This window comes from Lycium barbarum, chromosome 6 (assembly GCF_019175385.1).
Source record: "Lycium barbarum isolate Lr01 chromosome 6, ASM1917538v2, whole genome shotgun sequence".
Taxonomy (NCBI): domain Eukaryota; kingdom Viridiplantae; phylum Streptophyta; class Magnoliopsida; order Solanales; family Solanaceae; genus Lycium; species Lycium barbarum.
The window spans coordinates 81,294,785-81,304,882 of record NC_083342.1 but is presented as its reverse complement, the minus strand read 5'-3'; the positions used below and the strand labels follow the sequence as shown (position 1 = coordinate 81,304,882).

Here is a 10,098-nt window from a genome sequence, read left to right as displayed (position 1 = left end):
TATCAATATAAGATTCAACTGGCGTTAATAAATATCGCATAGGCGCAAGTATAACACGTGGAAGCCGATAAGGCCATCACAGACCATAACAACCCAAAAGCATATACAAAACCCACATGTATGTCTACAGACCTCTACAGAACAAAACAGAATCCTAAGACGGGACAGGGCCCCGTCGTACCCCTGAATAGCATATATATACACAATAACAGAAGGTTGTACCAAGATATAGGCCCCGGATAAAAGAGCGCTCCAAAATAGCATAACAAAGTCTTAAGCGGGCGGTTCAGCAAATCTGTCGTCTGTACCTGCGCGGCATGAAAACGCAGCCCCCGAAGAACAGGGGGTCAGTACGGAATATGTACTGAGTATGTAAAGCAGGGAGTGTAGTAAGCAAGTCAGCACAGAAACCGAAAATGTGGATATAAACATAATAGATATAGAACGTACCCGGCCCAATAGGGGACTCGGTAGTATAGGTACATCATAATCATATGCATGAGCATGTATAACTGTATGTCAATATCATAAACCGTGCCCGGCCCACTACGGGACTCGATAACGTAAGAAAATCATACCATATGCATGCACATATATATATATATATATATATATAAATACCGTACCCGGCCCTCTAGTGGGGGACTCGTTGAATGGAATCATCAGATGCCCTCCTGGCCACCGTAGCCCGTCATTACATCACCACATCATTATCAGATACACATATACATACCGTACCCGGCCCTCTAGTGAGGGGCTCGGTGAATAGTGCAGTAGAAAGTGCACGATAACATACCCGGCCCGGGACTCGGTGAAAGAGATCATAGCACATGCACGAGCAGAGTAGTGAGAAACTGATGCACATAATCAAGACTCAATGAAATGATCGAACGTATTATCAGAGTGTTCATAGCGGACCTTTCACATAAGATATTTGTGCCAGAATACTTATACCGGAATACTTGTATCAAATACTCGTATCAGAAGATTCATATCTAAATAATCATACCAGAGTACTTATGTGCGAATGCTAATGTCAGAACATTTACACCAAACTACTTATGTCGGAAAACTTATATCAAAATGCTTATACCGGAATATTCGTAGCGGAGATCTTGTGTCAAAGAGGGCGTACAATTCATAACAAACTTGGAACGGTTAGAATACCACCATTTAGTAGTCGGAACGGTAACCAAGAGTTTCCTTTAATTATCGTGTAGAAGTAAGTCAAATAGAACAATAAGAGGGGCTTCGGGAATAGTGGACCCACCTCGGGTCAAATGAGGTGGCGTACATAATTTTACGTATTTTACACTTTATAATATCCCTTATGAAAGTTTTAGAGTAATCGGGTCCTATTTGCTCAAGTTCTAGGTGTGTAGACAACTTTTCTAATCATTAGCAACATAATCGATTCAATTCCACTGAATGAAAAGGGGAGAAATTTAATCGTGGGTTCCGAAGAGTAGAGTTACCCCGAGGTCCAAGTTCAAACCTAATACGTCTAGGACATGCCAAGAGAAGAAAAGGTGGAGCTTTACATACCTTTCTTGCCCTTTACGATCGCCAAAGCTCGAATCCCGTTTCGTCAGAAACCTACAAATGGTCACATTTACCAATTACTATTCATAAGGCTTAGAGTTCCAATTTTTAATTTAGTATTTGTCTACCGAAATTTCGGCAGCACCTCCCCTATAAATACAACATCCCCGAGAAATCAACTCGGCCAAATTCATCAACACAATACCAAAGCAACACCAACAACATCAAGAATCACAACAAAAATACATTCTAACATAAATGTTCCTCTTTTCTACATTATGCAATAACTCCCATTCCAACTTCACACTTCCAACTTCATGTCAACGTTCTCATATTTATTTACTAATCCAAAACCATTCAAATACAATTCGGAAACATTTCATATCATTTCTACAAAATATTCACAAAATATACAAAATATACAAACTTTCCACCAAGGCCATAATGCATCCAAAACTTCTAATCTTTAACATACATATTCATAACATGTTTCCATCTTCTAATTTCCTCAACAACCATCCTAACTTGCATCTTAGCAACCTAATTTCCATAATGACATAAAATCATACTGAGACGCCATAAGCTCCTACATTCCATTTCAATGCAAACTTACCTCATTTTACCTTCATTTACATTGCAAGGGTCACAACAACACAACTAACATATTAAACAACATTAATCCATTTCCATTCCAACTTCAATGTACCACACGGCTATACCCTATACTTCCAACTTCAACCAACTTCTTTCAACTTCCATTTCCAATATAATTTCTATCATAACCACAACTAGAATGCAACATGAAATTCAACACACTATAGATATACACATTTATACATACACGGCTACACATATATATATATATATATATATATATATATATATATATATATATATATATATCCACTTTGTAAACTCCCATATTTCCATAGTTTCTACTCATTTCCATATACTACAACACAAACTAACCTTCATAACATAATAAAAAGGAATTGATTCTTACCTTCTTCTCCAATATTCTTTACTTGAATAAATTGTCAACTTGAAGAAACAAGTCCTCTTCCTTCCAAACCAACTACACCAAGTTGTAGAGGAGCCTTGAATTAATGGAAATTCAACAAGAAAATAATTTTTGAATCAATATTTTGAGGGGCAAATTTTTGGAGTGGTGGCCGAATGGCCCTTCTCTTGTGTTCTTGGTTTTTCTCTTGTTTCTCCTTCTATTCTTTCTCTTGAATGTTCTAGGGAATTTAATGAATAAGTGCCCCTTTATTAATTAGCACATGGAAATTAAATAAGTCAAATGGGCTTGGCCATTACATGGCCGGCCACCCTTCTCCTTTGGGCCCTAATTTTTAACATTTATTTTGAGCCCAGTGACTTATGGATCACATTTCGTAATTCCCGAAACAAATTTCCAAAGTTCCAATTTCGCCCTTGGCCTTTACCCGCGTTTCCACATCAATATTTTTCATGAACAACGCACACATATCTTAATCCAAATCAACATATAACCTTATTCCTTGCAAATCAAAATTATTTTAAGTTTCTCCGAATATGCGAAAGTACGGGGAATAACATATTCAAACCCCCAGGAGAGATTCAAGATGAAACACTAACACTATGAGGTATGTATGCTTTCTTTCCATGCTTTTGGTCGTGTGTGGCCAATTTATAAATTCTATTGTGTTGTGGCCCAGTGAGGCAATATTATTATGGGTTGTTGTGACAGGATGGTAGAGCCATATTACAGGGGAAACTCTGGCGAAATTTTTGTAAAATTCTCGAGTGTTTAACATTCGAGGACGAATGTTCCAAAAAGGAGGGAAGAATGTTACACCTTGGGAAATTTACCATTAATGTACAGTGAATAGGCTAGCGAAGGGCATGAAGTACACGATATTTCGATAAGTAAGAAATAGCATTTAAGGATCCTAATCGAGATCCAAGGACATTTGACGTAAGGGAAGAAGGTTGTCAAAGAAAGTAAAGGATATGTTACGTGTCGGGTAAGAATTATGAGCGACAAGTTAACGATTGCTTAAATATGTTTCAGAGACGAGTGATAACGTCCCTTATATTGGTATTGACGTGTTAAACAAGTGTCAAGAAGGTTCCATAAGGATTGGAGATCAAACGAGTCGACGAGAACGAAATCGGAACAGCTGGCATTATACGGCCCAACATACTGGCCGTATAAATTATACTGGCCGTATGTTAGGCCGTATATTTATCCAAGAGGGGCATCATTCACTGGACCAAACATACGGCCCGTATAAGATGTACGGACCGTATGCTTGTCCGTATATCTCGGTTGGGACAGATTTCAAGATTTAATATAAGGACCTCTCTCTCATTTTATTTCATTTCATCTCACTTCTCCACACACCAAGAAACCTCTATAACTTTCTCCATTATTCATCCACAAGAAACAAAGGGAAAACCATGATCAACTATACCAAATCCACGAAATCAAGTGTATGAAACCTAATAAAAGTTTGTCTACACCAAGAAATCTCAAAGGAAGTGAGCTAGGATTTTTGTGCAAGAAGAGGATTCCCACTCAAGGCTTATTCATCCATTATCTAAGGTGAGTTTTATGATAATTCTTGGTTTTTTAAGGTGTTGAAAGTTAAAAACACACAGATTGTAGAAAGATATAGAAAGTTGGTCATAAATGTGGGAATAGTGACATTGTTGGGTGAAGGTTTGGATTGAATTATAAATATTGGTATGATGTGGTTGTGAGTATGTTGTGAATGACATTTAGACCATGGAATAAGTATTATATATGAGAAAACGCGATAGTGAACTATAACCACAATTATAGAGAATTCAAGAGGAATTGTGAAATGCGGATAATGTAGATGAATGACAATTGTTATCTATTATATTGTGAATGTTGTTATGAATGTTTGGGAGTTGATATAGACTATGGGGAAAGTAGTATAAACAAATAAAATGCTGCCTAATTTCCTTTAGCTTTAGTAAGTACGTTTAAGTAATCGATTAGCTAATGTTCATGCGACTTCTCTTGAAGGTAGAAACGTGGGAATTGAAGGAGAACAAGCAAGTGATAGATTAGTTAAACGGAAAAGGTATGTGGAGGCTAGTACTTTATTTCTATGGCATGACTTTTCCTTCCTCTTCATGATTCTCCTACATTCCGAAAGGCTAAGAGTCTATGCTTATGAATAGTTACAAGAGATAAGAGATACATTACGAGCCCAATAATAATGATGATGAGCTTAAGTCTAAAGATTCTAGAGTTCATGATATGATGTTCTTATATATTTAATGATGTCGTTTATTGTATACACTCACCTTACATACTATTTCCTTCAAGGTGAGACAGAATACTTATATGTGCTCTATAATGGAATCGGGGGTTCACGACCTTATGTCACCCCGATAGAGTATAATTGTCTTAAGTTTCCAGTCATGCATTATGGAAATAGTATGATGAGAATATGATAAGTCTATGATATGTACATGATGCTATCTCACCGCGCCTACATGGTCGGGCAGACACCGCTAAGGCGGGCAGCGTATACACCATGTCCAGATGGCATGGGCAGACACCTCTAGTGGGTGGCATGAGATGATACCCCGGATGCAGGAGGCCTGGACGCAGGCTAATGGTTATCACACCGTACCTATACGGACGGGCAGATTATACATTTATGCATACATGATATGATGATGATTATGAAGTAAGACAGCATGCATTATTTCTTTTATAATTGACAGTCATTTACAGTTGCTCCTCATTTGATGCTTCCTTTTTCTCATTGACGTATTATTATTATTATTATTATTATTATTATTATTATTATTATTATTATTATTATTATTTATGCCTCTCATACTCAGTACAATGTTCGTACTGACGACCGGTTTCTTTAGACGATGTGTTCATGCCCACAGGTAGACAGGGAGGTGAGCTTGATCCAGACTCGTAGGAGCTAGTAGCTGATTTGAGAGCACTCCCTTCTTCCAGAGGTGCTACTTAGTTTATTATTTTGTGTGTATATATATGTATATGTATTTTGGGCACGACGGGGTGTTGTCCCATCTATATGTCTAGTACTCTAGTAGAGGCTCGTAGATGCGCAGGTGTGGGTAGTATGGTCTCACAATGTTACTATTGTATATGTTTGTATTATTTCGATAGCCGAAGGGCTTACGTATGTACTTATAATAGTAATTATATTTCTAAATGAAAAATGATTTTTCTTATGGTTTAAGTATGAATTTGATAAAAGAGCGCTTAATGAGTAGGATGGACAGTAGAATGAGTGGTGCTCGGTGGTTAGCCCTGGGTACCCATCACGGCCCCTAGTCGGGTCGTGACAATACCTATCCAATCCACCAGTCTTGGTACCACCAAGGCTCGGGAGCCTACTATTGCAATACTTATCTGTTGCAGAAAATGCCTTCTGTTGCGTATTAGGACAACACGATGAAGAAGGGAAAAAGGAATATGCCTTTTACTACATGAACAAAAACTTGTCACGACCCAAACTAATGAGCTGTATCAAGTGCCCGGCCACTACTGGCCAAGCACTCCTATGCTTGCATTTACTACTCACTGACTATCGTGGGACCATACACAATCTGTAACTAAGCTGTACTGTGTCCCGAACAATCAACATAAGAGACACTGCACCGGGAACTCACGGCCAACACATACATATAAATATTAACACTGAGAGTAACAGCGCGAGCCGATTTGGCCGCCATATATATATACTGTACAACAAAATAAACGCTGACAAGGCTGCATAACATCATGACTACATATCACTGTCTACAGACCTCTATAGAGTACAAACTGTAGAAAGGACAGGACAAGGCCCTGCCGTACCCATATATGTACATAACAGAATAGCATACCAAAAAGGCTGTAGCTTCGAATCAATGGAGCGTACTGAATGCCGCTGAGGGGAGGCCCTACTGCTATGAATCGTCCGACTGGCTATCTGATCTTGCGGGCATGAACGCAGTGTCCACAAGAAGGGACGTCAGTACGAGTAATGTACCGAGTATGTAAGGCATGAACAATAATATAATACAACATATGGAACATATCATGTGATAAGGGAATAACATGTACATCAGGGTGCCTCTTAGGGCGGATACCATGCATGCTTAGCTTTCTTCGAACAACATTTCTTATTCATGTATACAAAAAATAGAACATATCATAATGCTGAGGAACATCGGCCCGATTCATGTAACCATATACCCCGCATCTGGGATGAGAACATATTTTACCAACTGATCAGGTGGTTACGCGTCTATAACACTCTGGCCCTGTTATATCCCGCATTTTGTACATTCGGATAATTCAAGAAAATTGCAAGAAGTTAAGGACAAGGCTATATTTTGATCTTGTTTAATACACAAGTTGTTTATGAAAATTTTTGAAGTGGAAATATTATGAAAGGCTAGGGGTAAAAAGGGAAATTCACAAGGTGGATCATGGAAACATTAAGGAAAGTTTGGGGTTAAGAGTGATTTATGGAAACTTGAAATTCTTGAAATAATATGCCAAGTGGGCCTTGTAAATGGAGTGGGCTTAGGCCCACATGGAAGCTTAATAAATAAGACAAAAGATGATTAATTCATCATTTTTTATCATCTTCACCTAGAAATTTCAAGAAGCTTGGAGAAAACAAAAGGGAGGCTATTCGGCCAAGGGCCTAGCCGAGCAAGACCTTGGGAAAAAATGGATCAAAAATTATTTTCTTCTAGCTAAACAACCAATTGGAAGGTCCCTAGCTAAGTGAAGTAGTCATTGGATCAAGTAAAACATCTATTCTTGCAAGCTACAAATCCTAGCCAAGTGAGAAGTTAAGGGAAAAAGGTAAGGTTTAATCCTCTTTTCATGTGTTATGGATGGTTTGTACATGTTGTAGTATGTAGAAATGGATGGAATTTATGAAAATATGGATATTATGTTGTGGCCGTGCATGTCTAGGTGTTGTGTAGAAGTGACGAATTAATTTTACGTAGTATTTTGGTTGTTGTTATCATGAATTCTATGATAAAAATGAGAGTCTAATGATTCAAGTTGAAGTTGAAATTGTTGTGGGTTGTTTTAGAAGCCAATGAGATTTGAATGTAGCTTTTTGTATTTATGGAAAATAATGTTGTTAGTGTGTGAATTGTTGGTGTAGTTCATGAATTTGAAAGGAGGAAATGTGTTGTTATTGTCTTTGTTGCATTTGGAAGGTTTCGGGTGGAGTGGCATATTGGTTAGATTCTTTTGAATATTGTGCGGAGTGTTTGAAGTGTTCTTGAATATTGTTTGAATGGTTTCGGATTAGTACTTGAATATGTGGGCAATTATGAATTGAACATAAATGAAACGCCGTCGAAGTTTGTAGAAAGAAGTTGCTAACGTTAGTATGCGTTTTGAATTGATTGTGGATATTGTTAGAATAACTGTTGGTATTGTTGTTGATAATTTGGCCGAGTTAAATTCTCGGATTTGTTGTTGATGATTTGGCTGAGTTGGATCCTCGGGGATAGTTGTATTTATAGGGGAAATGTTGCCGAAGTTTCTGTAAATAAAGTGTTGGTTGAGGATTGGACTTCTAAGTATCTATAGCTAATGTTTGGTATATACTAATATTGTTGTAGATCTTGCGAAGCCAAGGATTTAAATTCAGATTAGCCAAGGAAGCGGGCAAGGTATGTAAGGCTTACCCTTTCTTTCTTTTGGCATGATCCTTATGAAACAAACAGACGATGTATATGTATGATTTCAAAGAAGCTCCTATTCTTAGAGCTACTAGGATGGATAATATTCTTGATTTCCATAAGCTACTTCATATGATTTTGATACGTATCTATGATTTCCGAAGCTCTATTTGATATGTTTTCGAGTTTGTCTATGATTCTTATTCACTTCTTGACATGAGTACGCTCGGTATAGTTGAGCTTATTGTATGGTTGAATAACGAGTAAAGCATAAAGAGTTCATGTCCCTAAAAGAGTTTTGTAAGTATTAATGTCTCTAACTTTTGCATACAGTCTTGGATTGCTTTGGAAACGTTCGTAGAGGTTCTGTAGTAAAAGTGTCCATAACTTTCTCATACTAAACCGAATTGACTTGAAACGTGTTTACGATCCTCAAGCTTCGATTTGTGTACTTACCTATCGAGTCATGATTTATGTGCATATAGTTTCTCACTACTCTGCTCGTGGATGCCTCAATATGTCCTTCACTGAGCTCGGGCCAGGATATGTTATCGTGCGTATTCCACTGCATTGTTCACCGCGTCCCTCACTAGAGGGCCGAGATCTGTTATATGTATATGTATATGATGATATGATGCTATGATGATATGATGATACGGGGATGGCGGCCAGGACGGCATATGATGACTCCATTCACCGCGTCCCTCACTAGAGGGCCGGGATCTGTTATATGTATACGTATATGATGACATATGATGTCGGCACGCATGATCTGTGTTTGGAAAGTAAGCATTTTGGCACTCTGGATGGTTTACTTATTTTCTGTACTTCTTCTGACATATGACATCGGTATGCATGATTTGCATTCAGAAAATAAGCACCTTGGTATTCTGGCTAATGTACTTACTCTTTGTACCGTTGTTTCGATTATGGCTCTGTTTTCTGTATTTCATGCCTTACATACTTAGTACATATTCCGTACTGACCCCTTTTTTTTCGGGGGGCTGCGTTTCATGCCCGCAGGTACAGACGCTCGTTACAGTGATCCGTCAGCCTAGGACATCCATTCTGCTGTTCTGAAGTGCTCCCTTGATCCGGAGCCCATACTTTTGGTACAGATCCTTCTGTTGTACCCATTTATGTATATGTGACTAATTAGGGGTACGGCGGGGCCCTGTCCCGTCATATGATTCTGTTGTCTTTGTTAGAGGCCTGTAGACATGTATGTGGGTCATGGGTCGTTATGGTTCAGTTATTTCTGGGTGGCTTGCGTCTAAGCGGTTCCATTTGCTATGACAGCCTTAACGGCCTGTATGTATGTATACGTATGTATATGTTTTGGGCAATATGTGTTACGACAGCCTTGCTAGCTTCTGTGTGATATATTTGTTATATGTGACCGCTGAAGACGATATCTGATCTTTGTATCTGTATAAGTCAGTGTACGCCGAATCTGGATTTGCCATTTGTATGCCGGTTTTGGTAAGTGGGTGTGTATGGGTGTCCAGCTCGGGCACTAGTCACGGCCCACGGGGTTGGGTCGTGACAGGCCCTTTTTCCCATATTCCCCATTTACATATACATATATCATATAAGCAGCATGCAGGAGAGCTCAAGGAAAGTTATGTCTCTATCGCAGTGACGTAAAGTCGGTAACCTCCGATTATATTATGGAATAATCATCATCGCTTTATCTCATCTTGAAGGAACAATTATTATAAGGTGAGACTAACAACAATCAGTAAAATTAAGTAAGTCAAAAGATAGCTCAATAATCCCATATCGTCATTAAAATCATAACTTGGAACCTTTAAACATGAAATCGTTCTCATCAGTCATCATAGAAAA

General features: G+C 38.4%; 1 long non-coding RNA gene across 1 annotated transcript; it reads right to left on the bottom strand.

Moving 5' to 3' along the window:
• Nucleotides 1-237: 237 nt before the first annotated feature.
• Nucleotides 238-2,800, bottom strand: LOC132599763 (uncharacterized). The gene is made up of 3 exons (XR_009566998.1): nt 2,546-2,800; nt 1,546-1,596; nt 238-308 (listed from the first exon to the last, which is right to left on the bottom strand). It is a non-coding gene; the product is annotated as an uncharacterized LOC132599763 (long non-coding RNA).
• Nucleotides 2,801-10,098: the final 7,298 nt, after the last annotated feature.